This window comes from Ahaetulla prasina, chromosome 3, assembly GCF_028640845.1.
Source record: "Ahaetulla prasina isolate Xishuangbanna chromosome 3, ASM2864084v1, whole genome shotgun sequence".
Lineage (NCBI taxonomy): Eukaryota > Metazoa > Chordata > Lepidosauria > Squamata > Colubridae > Ahaetulla > Ahaetulla prasina.
The window spans coordinates 150,150,214-150,164,171 of record NC_080541.1 but is presented as its reverse complement, the minus strand read 5'-3'; positions in this window follow the sequence as shown (position 1 = coordinate 150,164,171).

Below are 13,958 nucleotides of genomic sequence, written 5' to 3'. Positions count from 1 at the left end.
AGCAACTCATGGAAAATGAAAAAGCTGCCTGTTATCATACTACCAATTTAATTCCTTTTACACTAAACACATTGCCCAATGTTCATTTTGCCTTGCCCAAAAGCTGAAGCATGTTTAAGAACCAATGTACATTGCCAAATGGTTTCATGAAATCCCTGCCATGCAGTCCAAAATGAGTATCAGTCAAGATGGAGTCCTGAAGGTCACAAAAAGGTGAAAGAAGTTAAGGGACATTCAGGTCCTAGAACAGTATTTTCCAACCACGGGCTGTTCAGATGTTTTAGATTACAACCCTTATCACACCCAATTGCACTTAATGCAATTCAAGTCATCTGCAGCACACCATATTGAGAAAGGCAATCTAGGAGAAAAAGACAACTGATTAGAGGAGTGTGATATATGAAAACTGCAAGGACAGTCAGGGAAATCCAGGAACATGGGAGTGCCTGTGCATTTAGATGTACATCCATCTAACTTCATTTGGGGAGGCTACCAAAGAAGGATCTTCATCCAAAAGCCGTCTTATAATTTGGACAGCTGCAAATGAAAGACATTTCTTTTAGATACAATGAGCCCAAATCTTCTCTGGTCTTTTAGGGTCATCATCAATATTTTTTACTTGGATTTGGAAAAGGCCTAGAAGTCCAGATGCACATCTTATAGCCATGATGGCGAACCTGTGGCACACGGAGCCATGTCGCCTGGCATGCACGGCGTCGCTCATCCTTCTTCTGGGTTTCTAACGCGCATGCGGACACGCCAATCAGCTGGCCCTTGTATGTGTGGCAGTGCCAGAAACTGGAAGAGCTGGTCTATAAGCAGGGAATGGGGCTTCCTCAAACTTCAGAATTAGGAGTCTCCAGAAAGAAGGAGGACCAATGAGGACCCAGATTGTTGGGGACAATAAGTTGACTTTGTATATAATATACAAATGGATGAAGACTATTGCTTGACATAGTGTAAGCCGCCCTGAGTCTTTGGAGAAGGGCGGGATATAAATGCAAATTTAAAAAAAAATTCTCCCTTCTGCACGTCATCGGTCTCCGGGCACAGTCTACCTTGACTTCACCCACTGGAGGAGAGAGTTCCATGCAGAGAAGAAGCCCAAGTTGTTATTCAGGCCAGGATCCCCCCTCCCACTTCTCTCCATTTCTCTCTCTGTGCAGAATTGTCTCTCCTCCTTCAGAGACCTGCTCACAGACCGATGACGCTCAAAGAGGGAGAATTCTTGTTGGTGCTGCTCCTGAGTCTGAGATAAACACTGCCTCCCCCCAATGCAGAACATGTGGGCTGCCAGCTGATCAGCGCGTGCGCATGCACGGCAGTAACTAGAAGACTTGCTGGCCGGCGTACGTGTGTGCCAGAAATTGGAAGTACCTTATCCAGCGCGCACATGCCCCCTGGGCAGCTCCTCTTCCTGATTGAGCACCCTCATGTGCACATGAAGTGCTCCCTTTTCGACACTCGGTGCCGAAAAAGTTCGCCATCACTTTCTTATAGTGTAAGAAATTGTCTCTGCTGAAATTCTAAGACAAAAGGCATGTATATTATTAATGGTATCTTGACCATTGAGTATTGTAAAAATCCGGGTAGAATGTTTACAGTGTGTAGCTTTAAAAAGTGGGTCTCTTCCAGTGTAGCCAAGAAACCTGAAAAAAACAAAGGCTTCTAAAGGTCAAAAAAGAGGATAGAAAGCATGCTGCCTATTCTAATGTTATATTAGTTTATTGCTGCAGAATAGAGCCATCACATGCTCTTGTTACAATTTTTCATCTCAAAGTAGCATAAGACAAATCAGATGCTTAGTGCTCCTGTAGTTGGAAAATATATCTTAATTGGCACATAAATATCTCAGCATAGCTTTCAGGAGGAGTTTGTTCTCCCAGCTTGTATCTCCAAAGTGATGGTATCTGAGGGTGCCCCATCATATTGTAGGCACCTCCAGCAGTGTTTTAATTGCTTACGAATGAAAACTGCACATTCCCCGAAGCCCAAGAGAATGAACTAGGCCAGGCCTAAATATATATTAGTGGGGGTGTTGGAAGAGGAGTGTCATATCCAGTTGGAATCTGGGAACGTCATAAGGAAATCAAATATTTATATTTTCAGTTATAAAGGGATGGTTCTGATCTACTTTAATTACCTTCACAGAGGTTGCTGTGCAAGTTTTAAAGTGCTCTTATCCTGAATGAAGTCCATTCAGATCAGCACTTGGATGTACAGCTGATGAGCTCCACAGGTTTCCCGTTCAAGCATCTAGCAAGCACAACTGCAGAATTTAGAGACCAAGCCACCTGCACCTAAGACCACTGTTTTAACAAATGCTCAGAATTCATCCAAAAATGCATATTGTTAATTTAGAGCTGGCTATTCATTAATTAGAGGCTAAATGGAAAGTGCCATGGAGCTTTCTGCCATGCTGAAGGTTGCCTCAAGCCCTTGTAAACGACGCTCTGATAACAAGCTGAAGCCATCTTCGTTATTTGGCCACTCCCGTCTGAGTATGCTCTGCTTCCTGTAAAGCAGTGTGTCACTTGGCATGGTAGAATTAAACTTTTATCCAAACCAGATTCTGTACTCTCACCCCTTTTTTTTCCCATTCCTTGAGCAGTTCCAATTTATTCTGCCTAAATGACATCTGATTACCTAACATACAGAAGAACAAGAAACCTAACCTAAAACAGTCATCGGATCCCTTGTTCTGGCCCACTGCTTTTCCTCTGGTGAAGGGCTGGGAAATTTCCAGGACCCTCTGCCTTTAGACTGCTTCACATATCAGACATAGTATACAGAAAGAGGGTTTCGTTCCCCGCCCCCCCCCCCACCATTTTTCTTCTCATACAGTTAAAGCTTAAATAGGATGTCTGTATTTCCCGGTAGAATACAGGAAATTAATTTTAAATCTGAAGAATAAATATCTTTTTGTTCAAGTTGATTTTTGTAGGCTTGCGCTTTCAAATACAGATCACCAACGGCAATCTCAATTCAAGCAAAATGATCCAGAAGCAGAACAAGGAGACCCACAGGCGAAGGAGTAAAACTGTTTGTGTAACTCAGTTAATTTTGCTCAGGCTTTCACTTCTCAGCTGCCGAAGCCGCAACCCTTCTCTAAATTTCAGTAAACCTCTATTATGGGTTTAAGTTGAATCATCGAGAGTTGAATCTAATCACTGATTTCTTAAATGCATTATTTTCCTTAAGCTAAGGGCACGACAAGTGAAAGACACCAGCTAACCTTTTCTGGCAAATGGATTCTGTGTGGAATCCATTGCTAGAGACTTTGAATACCACCTCGGCTTGGCTGTTAACACATTCGAGTATTTACAGGTATTATCTCCTGCTTTTATGAACCACAGTTCAGCATTAAGCATTAGCGAGAGGAACAGGTAATTGTTACTCTAATGAGAAAGCTCTCCCAAAGTTCAGATATTCAAAAGACTTGCCTATATGGCAAGAGAAAAGAAAATGAAACGTACTGGAAATAGCTGAAAATATTCAGACATTTCACAGTGGAAGAGCGTTAATAAACCCTGATAGTTAGTTTAGAGAATATACTTCTTAAAAAATCTGACAGAAGATAGTAATTGGCAGTTAACTGATACAATATTATAAAGAGCAGATCAGTAGCTGCCTGTATCCAGCAGCAGCCATGCAATTTGGATTTTAGTATAGAAATGCTTTTCTATCATTGTAGAAAAAAAATTGAAAAATGTGAAGGCAGAATTTGTATACAAAAATTTTAGTATTTTGAATTGAGCCATGTTCTGTGACTCACACTTTCTCTTTGTCCTTTTCTATCATTTATCATTTATTATCTGTCATTTTATTATTATTTTCTGTTGTTAAAAAAAGTTGCCAAATATTTTAAGAAAATTTTGTGGGTATCCTTTTCACAACGACAATCTGCTTCTTTGAGTTAAGGTTGGACTGAGCAAAGGATTTAGCCTTTGAACATTTGTCACATAGGTCTGCAGAAGATAAATGCAACATTTGAGGCGAAAGGGGAAATATAGTATTTAAAAAAAAACCAATTTAACCCATTTTTATTCACCATAATTTTAAACAGAGTAAATTAGCTAAGCCCACAAAATTAAATACTCCACAGAAAAATTACTCTCCCTATCCTGTTTCAGAGGGTAGACAAAAACAGCATTACCTTATGGCTAAGGATATTGACCCATGTAGTAGGGCTGTATTACTATTATCTTTCTCATCTTTCTTATTACCTTCTCCTATTGGTATCTATAATTATCAGTTTGTTGTTTGTATATGCATTGACAGCTTATGCACTGGAGACAAATTCCTTATGAGTCCATTTACACCTGGACAATAAAGAATGCTATTCTATTCTATTCTATTCTATTCTATTCTATTCTATTCTATTCTATTCTATTCTATTCTATTCTATTCTATACATGTGAAGGTGAATGTCTGACAAGGGAAGGAAGGAAGGAAGGAAGGAAGGAAGGAAGGAAGGAAGGCCGTAGGCATCTTTTCCTGGGAAATTAAAGTTCCAAAACTTTACAAAATCAGTAGTTACTGACACAACCCATTAAAGGAGCTCAATGATTGTATATTAAATGTCATTAATAGGGCCTTTGTTTTTAGTGCAGCAGGTATATTTATTGATTATAGGCCTATATTACTTATGCATACTTTCAGATCTAGGATGTACTGAGCTTTGCCTATCCTTCAGAAGGCTGAGAATATTACAATTAACATTTCCCCCCTCTTTCTCACCCTTGTAAAAAACAAACAAGCCCAGGGGTGGGCTGCTGGAGGTTTGCAGGGGTTCGGGAGAACCTCTAGCTAAGATTCTGTGCAGTTCGGAGAACCCCCAAATCCCACTCCTGGCTGGCCCTGCCCCGTCCACCCCTCCCAGGAGTCCCCACGTGGCCTGTTTTAGATACAGATAAGTGAAGAGTGCGTGCGGAGGTTCAGGGAGGGTGAAGGCTTCCGGCCTCCAGAGGGCCTCCGGAGCCTGGGGTGGCCATTTTCACCCTCCTGGAAGCTCGAGAAAAGCCTCCAGAGCTCGGGGAGGGCAAAAACGCCCCCCGCCGCCGTGGTGCAGCAGGCCGACTAGGTCACGCCCACCATGGCCACGCCCACCCAGCAACTGGGCTGAGAACCCCTTGCTAAAATTTTTGAAGCCCACCCCTGAACAAGCCTGTATCTAAATCAATGTCTAATAAGAAAGATAAGTCAGAATTTAGTCTCTTGTACACTGGATTGGTACATGAAGCTTCTTCAGCTCCCCTACAATATTTTTTGGTATTTTGATAATCAAAATTGTAGTTGTGGGCTTGTTTTTGTTTTTTTCTGATGTGATTTATAAGAACGTACGCCTAAGTAGGGAAATGGAGTATAAACCTATTGCCCCCTAAAAAAGACCAAACGTCCTTTTTAAAATGTAGTGGCATTGTTTGTTATATAGCATAGATTTTCTTCTGATTTGATTTCTTGATGTGCAGCATAGATACTTCAGTTCTGCAAAACTGTATAGAACAATTGGTTCCCAGAGTGACAAGTGTTCTGAAAACTGTTATATAAAAAGCTATCTGTAAGGCTTTCTATTATCAGTGAAGAAACCTTCCTCTTTGCCAGTTCATAGAAAAACTGTTAGGAAACAGAAAGTTGCCACCCCAATGTGTACAGGCTATATTGTCGTAAATTGAAAATAGCTCACTTGTGGAATTATTTCCAGCGATCCCTTTTACTTCAGTATATCTTGCTAAAGAGGATTTTGTCTGGAAAATTCAATTTTTTGGGGAGGCAGCTGGGATGACATCTGGCCAGATTAACTATTAACTCTTAATCTGGCTAAATATTATCCCAGCTGCCTAACCAAAACTGGCCTTCCAGCTGTTGGCTGTATCTACCAAATTGTTTCTTTCATGGGTGAGAACGAAGAAATGATCGTCATCCATTTTTCCATCTCTATTCTCCTGCTTTACGTCCATTAATGGGTAAAAAAAACCCGGAATAACCACAGGCCATTCTCTCTGAGATTGCCTGTGCTAATTATCCACAATATTGTTCGAAAGCACGTTAAAAATGCAAGTAGAAAAAATAGGGACCACCTTTGGTGGGAAAGTAACAGCATTCCTTGCGCCTTCGGCATTTAGTCATGCTGGCCACATGACCGTGGAGATGTCTTTGGACAGCGCTGGGTCTTTTGCTTTGAAACGGAGATAACCCATGTCCCCTAGAGTTGGGAACGACTAGCACATATGTGCAAGGAGAACCTTTACCTTCACCTTTTTTATTGTTTCCAAGGGCTGTGGAGGATTCTATGCCTTTTGATATATAAACATAGAATATGTTGTTGATATTTAAGTCCTCTGTCTTCCTATCTTTTCACTTTTGTTCTCCTTGTGTTTGCCTGTTTTCACACCACTTTTGCCAGTTAAATGTTTTTGAGCTTTATTGATGCTTAATTATTATTATTATTATAATTATTTATTTGATTTTTATACCACCCTTCTCCCGAAGGACTCAGGGCGGTAATAAACATACAACTACATTTTTGCTGGTTGAACTGAGTGCGGTGCACGCCTGCTTTGAACTGGATATAGGGACTGACTGGGAGTATGCTGGGTGCAAACTGAATTGGAAATTACCCTGGTAATAGTTACAACATCAGCGACAAATCACAACAGTCATTAGATATTGTAGATACCTCCCAGGTGGCCTGTAGATACAAATGGAAAGGTTGGTGCCTATGAACGCACTGTAAGTCAGCTGACTTACAATACCTACTGGAATTTGTTACATTTGATCATGGCACTGAGACAAAGACTTTAGCAAGGTTACTTTCCTGGTTAGATCACACACAAAAGTTAGATATATTCTACCCCTTGGGAGGTGTTTTTTTGTTTTTCTAGAAAGAGTTGTACCAGCTCCATGGCTTCCCCCCACTCAGCATCTTAACTAACCTAACTGATGGTGATTCTTACTAGGTATTCCATCCCCAATAGTTGACCTTCTCAAATTATTACTAAGATACTCTTTTACATTTCTATTGGGAAAACCTGGACCCAATATCCATCTAGCATTGCCTTTGATCTGCCCAAAGTCATAGCCTTTCTTTTGTCTGATTTGGGATTTTCTTTTTCTTAATTATTTCTGCTTAACCAAAACTTTTCTTTAGGTTTAGAGGGTTGGGAAATGACAGTAGCCTAATCTTAACAAAGTAAAATATGCTTATATGAAGAGCTTCTTATAGTTCCTTAATTGTTTCCATTGTTTCCTTATGTATTCTACACAATTGCTAAACTTAATCACTGCTTTGTTATGCTAACTCCTTTAGATAATTTTACTGCAATTTCCTTTTCTTGCTCCTAACCTATAGAGGAGGGGGCAAAATGGGTAACATTACTGTTTCCCTGCATTTTGGTTATGCTTTTTCATGTTGTTATTCCTGGCCTGTCTTTCCATTCTGCTGATATCCCTTCCCGATTCTCCTGGTTCTTGCTGGATCTTCAATTGCACATTCCTTCTTCCATCAGGGATCTTTCTCCAACTACCCTGTTTTGCTTTGCTCCAGAGGTTTCAGTCACTTTGCTCCTCGCTATATTATAGTATCTCTAGTCCATATAGAACCAACAGAAAGTTATTTTTCTCTTGACAAAACTGCCCTTTATAAATCTTGTACTAGCAGGCAGACAAGACTGCCTATAGGTGCCTTAATTAAACCCCAACTTTTCTACCTGTCTACATGGTGTTTTTCATCCAGTTGGCAAATAGACCAAACTCTAACAATAGTTGAGACAAACTACAATCCAGTCTCAATCATGGAAGCTCAACTATTATGTTTCTTTCAAGGCAAAATCCCTCCTTTTTAAATTCCCCTTTTTGATCTACTGTTTCACAATGACTAACTTCTGCTCCATTGTTCATTGGAAGAGTATCTTGCTTGTACGGTTGCCCTCTTGTTATGAAGTTCCTGCATCAAAAACTAAACAGCTGTAAGGAGGAGATATATAAACTGATGCAAAACAATCTCTTCCACTGTTTTCTCTGAGGTCCTTTCCCCCAGCTGTAACACTTTACTGTATTTTTTAAATTTGGTAGACAGGCAATGTCTTTTGATGATGCTTTGTGGAAGGGGTGAAATCCAGCAGGTTCTGGAGAACCGGTAGTGGAAATTTTGAGCAGTTTAGAGAACCAGTAGCAGAAATTTTGAATAGTTCAGAGAACTGGCAAATACCACCTCTGGCTGGCCCCAGAGTGTGGTGGGAATGGAGATTTTGCTCCAGGAGCGGGGAAAGAATGGAGATTTTGCAGTATCCTTCCCCCAGGAGTGGGGAAAGAATGGAGATTTTGCAGTATCCTTCCCCTGCGAAGTCCACCAAGCCATGCCCACCAAGCCACGCCCACAGAACCAGTAGTAAAAAAAATTGGATTTCACCACTGCTTGGTGGGCATAACATTGGTTCTTTGTTAACCTCTGCTGATATGGACATTTAATTATTTCATTTAGATGAAGTGTGATATTTTCACATTCTAAGAATCGCCAAATATCTTGCTATAGGACTTGAAGAATTACTTCTCTAGATATTGCAATATATAAAGAATGGGAAAAATCAGGAAAAAACAGAAAGTAATCTGTCTACTGCTATGGTTTATTTGGTCTAGGCTTGGCATGACCTGTCAACTGCAGCAAAACCAAATATACTCATCCTTGTTGTCTTCTGTTTTTAGACTCAGGATATGAGCATGTCCTACCATACTGTAAGCTGGACCTCAGACTTAACAGTAAGAGGTTCCAGGTCCTAATCTTGGTTTTTTTCCATATCATGCAACCCAAAGGGGGCACATAGCATTGCCAACTTTCAATACTGATGATTAAAATGAAAAACCTTTCTCAGTGTAGCATTTATTTGCAGGCAAACTTTCGCCAACACACAAGAGGGTACGTTAAATGCCTCTTTCCTATTTGACTGCAATTTGAGAAACTGCTAAACATCATTGACCCACTATTTTCGATTTGAAATCTATAATCCAATTCTAGTAATGAAAGTTTGTCAGGAAAAATCCTCCTTCATACATCCTCTGGTGGCTCAGGCTGGTAAGACAGTCTGTTATAAACACAGCTGCTTGCAATTACTTGCAGGTTCAAGTCCCACCAGGCCCAAGGTTGACTCAGCCTTCCATCCTTTATAAGGTAGGTAAAATGAGGACCCAGATTGTTGGGGGCAATAAGTTGACTTTGTATATAATATACAAATGGATGAAGACTATTGCTAACATAGTGTAAGCCGCCCTGAGTCTTCGGAGAAGGGCGGGGTATAAATGCAAATTAAAAAAAAATAAAAATCCTTGCACCTATATTAAAAGGTGAGAAAACACGAAAGATGGGTTGCAGCCAGAAGAAAGAACTGTCAACCCTTTTTCTTGGTTCCTATCCTTTGTGATACTCAGGCACCGGAATTAAGTCTACATTCTGCCTGATTGAAACAGGCAGTCTCAAGATGAACCTTTCTGAAATTTATCAGAAGGATTATCTGGACTCTTTAGGTAAGTGCTTTTTATGGTTAATGTGCTACCGTACAAAGAAAGCTTTTCCTTCTCCTTTCAGATCAGAAAGCTTATATTTTGTGGTGCCCTGCCACAAAGTACAATGCTGCCACCGAAATGGAGGTCAAATGTGAAGGGCTTTTTGTGTTGTTGTCATTGTAAGCATATAGCAATGAAAGAACTGTTTAAATTTTTGTTATTATTATTCAAATGAAAACCGTGTTCCACCGTATGAATCTTAGCCCTCTGATTACATGGTGGGGGGGGAGCACCCTACTGTGCAGGACTCTATTATCTAATATTGCTCTTTGAAAGGAAAAAAAAAGCTAAAAGAAAACTTAGATCCAAGTCAGGTCAAGGTGACTTTTGCAAAGGTTAAAAGCTATTCTGAAGGGCTGCACTATCCATAAAGGCAAATGAAATTATATTTAAAGACTGATGGAAGAAAAGCAATAATTGAGATAAACTGCTACTGGTTCAGCACAGGAAATCCTGATATTAAAATAGAGAAATGGAAAGCCTTTCAAATCAGCTGTCACATCAAAGAACATCCAGGTTTTCATTACATTTGCGACAATTATGTTTACTTTTTAATGTTTAGCAAGCCTTTGGAGGCCAATTTCTTAAGTGTTCAGTTAAGCATTTCTGTAATAACTTGAGGGAATATTATGATTTTGAATCTTCAACTTGCAGCTATCAATTGCTGACCTAACCTGCTCCCTGCATCTATAATATCCCAAGCTTTTGTCACGGAAAGAATTATGAGGTCTCAATCAAATGCATTTGAAGTCACCCAACCCATATTATGATCTGGGTAATGATTGTGCAGGACATATGTAGTTATACATACACAGAGAAAGAGAAAACTCAAAACATTTTACTTCTAGCCTGTGGTTTGCCATTAATGGAAGAAACAATTGGTGTATTGCAGTGGTATTGAGTATACAGTCTAGGGTACCGCATATGATAAATAAAACTGTCAATTTAAGTGCAAGATAACTGGGTCAAGGAATCTATTGTGGCCTAGACAGCCAAGTAATGAAAGCAACACAAGAGAAGAGTTGATTGCAGAATTTTGATTAGCTCACATCTCCTTGGCATTGCAAGAAGTAAGGCTGGGGAAATAAAGAACCTGGATTGCAGCCAATATACCAGTATTCAGCTTTGAGATTTGTATTGGCTCCTCCTACAAAGATATTATTGAAATCAATGCTGCAGGTGCTGCCACCAGTTCCAAGATGGACTCAATGTGCTACAAAGTCATTTAGCTTTTCATTTGCAAGCTAAGCTTTGTAGGGCCTCTGAGAGTCTGAACCTAATAATTAAATGATTCATTTTTCTGATTTGGAAGCATGGATTCATACATACATGTGGAAATCATGTAAGACTGTTGTTTTTTTTTGCCTTGATAACTTGAGAAACATCCCAACTCACTTTCCTCTCACATAGGATCATGAACAGAGTACTTAGCTAATTCGCAAAAGTCTTGGGGGTAGATGAGATCGGCACACAAATCATTTTCCTGAATGAAATTTTAATCATGGACTTTCTGATTCCTGATAGCAACTAATCGTGTTATGACTCATCCTATATGATGAATGTATCCCAAAGATTCACTTGGGATCACTAATGGCTAGAATGAGCCAATTATGGACATTAATAATCAACATAAAGCCTGATAAACTTAATTATCTAAATTAAACTTGTCTAGTCCAAATATTAAAAGGGAGTTGTCCCCAGGCTTTTAAAGTATCCATTTAAAAACATTGTTATGATTTGCCATATCTAATGGCTATACAACAGCACAACTGAAATTGGATGCTACTCTAGATGGATTAACTGGACACCTGGTTTAATTTGATACAAAACATGTTTAAAGAACTCGTGTAGTCTATAATAAAAAGTAAAATTCAGGCAAGGCAATGATTTTGTTGTTGTTTTTTTAACTGTACTTACTGGCTTCTTGAAAAGATGTTATACTTAACATTTCTTAAATTATCTCTGTGCCTTCATTATTTCAAATCACTCTCATATTTCTTCCTTTAAAACCTGATGGACTCAGACACTTGCTAATATTGCTAACTAGGGTTTAATTCGGTTCAATGTGAGGTTAAATGGAAATCCACACAGAACTATAAAATTCACTGCCGTGGTTGATGTGTTCTTGCTCCCTTCTCTTCTTTTATCTTGCAAAACTATAACTGGTTTAACCTTCAGTTTAGAAAACACCATGGTTTACAGCTTTCAGCCAAAGTTGGGGAATTTGCCCCTTGTCAAATTAAACCCAACTTTGCATAAGTTTATTTATGCATTTATTTATGCATAAGCATAAATAAACACTTATCCCCTAATATATTAAATATTTGGACACATAAAACAGGGAAAAAATGAGGAGTTGACACTTTCCTTTACCATGAATAGGCCTACATGTTCTATATTCTCAGTAGACTGCTAGTTAAGGTTGCAGAATAAAAACTGAAACAGTTATCTTCCCTGGTTCTAGGTAGCACCTAGATTTATCCTCCTAAATCAGATAAAGCTATGGTGCTTCCAGGTCAGCTTAGTCTTTACGTGGAGAACCACCACTGTAAGATTGTCGAGATTTTTTCCAATCCATGTGGTTTCCAGCTTGACTGCTTTATCACTTTTCTCTCAATTTTGGCTTCACTGAAAGCTTCAGCTGGACTTATTTCCCAAACATCTAGTTCTTAAAAGGGCTGTTACACATTGTCCAAAATTTATCAAGAAAGCCATTCCCTCTTGAACAAGTTTAGTGGGTTTAGTGTCTAAAGATTGAGGTGATATACAAGGTGACCAACCAATTTAGCAGAAAGCCAGTTTAGTGTAGTGATTAAGGTACCAAGCTAGCAATTGGGAGATCATGAGTTCTAGTCCCACCTTAGGCAAGAAGCCAGCTAGATCTCTTTGGGCCAATCATTCTGTTTCAGCCTTAGGAAGGAGACAATGGCAAACAATGTTTGAAATCTTGCCAAGAAAACTGCAGGAGTATAAGACAGACTTGAAGGCATAAAAATAAAACAAGCCCCTAAATAAATAAAGAAAATTAATTACCACAAAATTGTGTAATTTATATGCACGCATAAATACTTCAAAAGAATGAATGAATCTGAAATAAAAGTACAAGATTTATTTTAGTGGAGAAGACTGAACAGGCAGTACTGTACCAGTTAATAAGTTGTTTTAAACACACACACCACCATATTTCCCCTCTTTTTTTACTAGAAGATCTAAAAAAAAAAAAGGAAAGTCATTGCTTATGCAAAAATTTTGATAACCTAGCTGGCAGAATAGTTATTCAAATTTTCAAGCTTTTAAATGCGGAAGATCAACCTAGCTATCCACATAAATAATTTTGACATGATAAGTATGTGAATGCGATGATAACTGATAAGTGAAGCAATTACTTTGCCTTTTTTGGGGGGAGATTATATGAAATGAAGATTCTGATAGATTAATGAAAAGAGACAAAGCAGACAAAAAGGCAGCTGTAGAGCTTTTGGGCCCTCTGTTATCTCTATTATACTATATTGAAATAGAGTTGCTATCGCTAGTCATGTAACTTCTGCCTTCCAAGAGTGAACAATGAATAAATTGTCACAAGATGGTAACTGATAAATTGGGATTGGCAGTGTTTTTGTTTTTAAAGAAGAGTAAATAAAAACATTGGGTGCCCCATGGTAGACCTTTCATGTAATATTTTTGAGAAGCTTTGTTGTGTTTGTCACATGCTAGGTCAGCATTCATTTATGTCTCTGAATTGTTCCTTGCTAGACTATCTTACTCTATTCTTTGTCCCATAAAAATTCTTTTCAAGCAATGAGATAGATAGATAGATAGATAGATAGATAGATAGATAGATAGATAGATAGATGATAGATAGATAGATAGATAAGTAGGTACTGTAGGAAGGTAGGAAGGAAGGAGGGTGGACAGACGGACAGACGGATGGACAGACGGACACACAGACAGGGAAGGAGGCAGGCAAGCAGGCAGATAGATAGTTATAGAGGCAAAAAAACAGGTATAATAGGTAGATAGATGGAAAGACATATACTGCTATTTTTATTGATACTTATTTATAATTTGTGACTGAGGAAAATATAATAAAATGGCCATAAATTGAATATTTCAAATTCTTAAAATTAATTCTTAAATGTACATTGTGATGCCAGCAGACAATCTTTCACAGTTCAAGGCCTATTTCAATTCATTTAATTTCATTTTTTTTTTTACAGCAAGGGAACGCTGGATAATGGGGAAAGTGGATGGGGCTGGAGTTAGTGATTTGAAGATGGCAGTGTTATTAGATTGTTCATATTGACATTGTTAAGCAGTTTGATTTTTTCCTAAGGGTTAAACAGCAATTTTACTTCCCCCCCCCCTTTACCTAAGATACATTGGAAACATGAGATAAAGTA